The sequence below is a fragment of the Malus domestica genome, chromosome 06 (genome assembly GCF_042453785.1).
Source record: "Malus domestica chromosome 06, GDT2T_hap1".
Classification (NCBI taxonomy): Eukaryota; Viridiplantae; Streptophyta; class Magnoliopsida; order Rosales; family Rosaceae; genus Malus; species Malus domestica.
The window spans coordinates 2,993,663-2,995,334 of NC_091666.1; the positions used below are offsets into that span (position 1 = coordinate 2,993,663).

Below are 1,672 nucleotides of genomic sequence, written 5' to 3' on the forward strand. Positions count from 1 at the left end.
GATCCATCGGAGTAGTACAACTTCAGAAATTCAAGTATGATGAGTAACTGTTCATCAATGTTCTGTTAATCCGTCAGATTTGTTGTGAGCTTTGAAACTCTATTTTCTCTTGCTCAGATCAGCATGCTTTATTCATTGAAGTTGTTCCTCAGCTTGTGAACTACAACATATCCAAATTTGAGATCCCTCGGAGCAGTATAACTCCAGAAATCCAGGTATGATGAATGACTGGTTATTATTTTTCTGTCAACCCGTCAGATTTGTTGTGAGCTTCGAAACTCCATTTTCCCTTGTTCAGATCGGTATGGTTTCTTCATTGAAGTTGTTCCTCAGCTCGTGAACTACAACATATCCAAATTTGAGATCCCTCGGAGCAGTATAACTCCAGAAATCCAGGTATGATGAATGACTGGTTATTATTTTTCTGTCAACCCGTCAGATTTGTTGTGAGCTTCGAAACTCCATTTTCTATTGTTCAGATCGGCATGCTTTCTTCATTGAAGTTGTTCCTCATCGTCTCTTTCATAACATATCAAAACTTCAGAATGAACTAATGGTTAAATATTTCCAGATCTTCGAAACATCACAGCAGCTTCGAAATCTGCAAGAATCCGACTGTCATGTTTGGAGCTTCAACACTTTAATTTCCGTCGCTCAAACAGAAATGGTTCCTTCTTGAAAGTTGTTCATATGCTCAAGAACTATAGGGTGTCCAAAATTCAGCTCCATTGGAGAATAGCAGAGGTTGCAGAAATTTGATAGACGAAAGGAGGCGGAAGAGGGAGAGAGAGAAAAAGTCTCTTGGGTTGGATTTCTATTTTGCGGCAGATTCCAATTTTTGTAGCACCTTCATTATTGATGAATTGCTTGTACTTTTGTCCATTATGAAACTTGGGACTTTGGCTTGTTGTTGGATCTATTATAATATGTTTGGGAACATATATAAGTGAATAAATAAGAAGGAAAATTTTGGGCCCTTGTGGGTGTAAAACAAAAAATGTTTATGTTTACCCAAGTGTTTTTGTACAAGTTCAAGGGCATCTTGGGTTTTGTGAACAAAATTTGTTTATTTGGAGCAAGGTTTTGTGTTGAAGCTTTGTAGGTGAAGCTTTGGTGTTGAAGCTTTGTAGATGAAGCTTTGTAGATGAAGCTTTCTAGGTGAAGCTTTGATGGTGAAGTTTTGTAGATGAAGCTTTCTAGGTGAAGCTTTGATGGTGAAGCTTTGATGGTGAAAGTATGTAGAGGGAGCTTTCTAGGTGAAGATTTTTTAGGTAAAGCTTTGTAGGTGAAGCTTTTTAGGTGAAGCTTTGTGGGTGAAGCTTTGGAGGTGAAGCTTTTCGGGTGAAGCTTTGTGGGTGAAGCTTTTTAGGTGAAGCTTTGTGGGTGAAGCTTTGGAGGTGAAGCTTTTCGGGTGAAGCTTTTTGGATGAAGCTGTTTTTTTTTTTTTTTTTTTTTTTGGGCGCTTGACACGGTCTTCATTTGCTTGTTTTGTAGTGACTGTGGAAGACGGATTGCTTTCTGATTGAGAAGGGTTCCGGCATCGCTTACTATGAATGTAAAAGAGTGAGGGCTGAGTTGGCTAAATTACCTCTTTATTGAATTCATTGCCAAATGGCCTTCATTACATAGGATGCCGAACGGCTATAGCTCAACACTTGTACATCGTGAGTCT

General features: G+C 38.8%; 1 long non-coding RNA gene across 1 annotated transcript; it reads left to right on the forward strand.

The window, feature by feature from the left end:
- The first annotated feature begins 301 nt into the window (after positions 1-301).
- Positions 302-718, forward strand: LOC139197247 (uncharacterized). The gene is made up of 2 exons (XR_011582480.1): positions 302-396; positions 572-718. It is a non-coding gene; the product is annotated as an uncharacterized lncRNA (long non-coding RNA).
- The last annotated feature ends 954 nt before the right edge of the window (positions 719-1,672 follow it).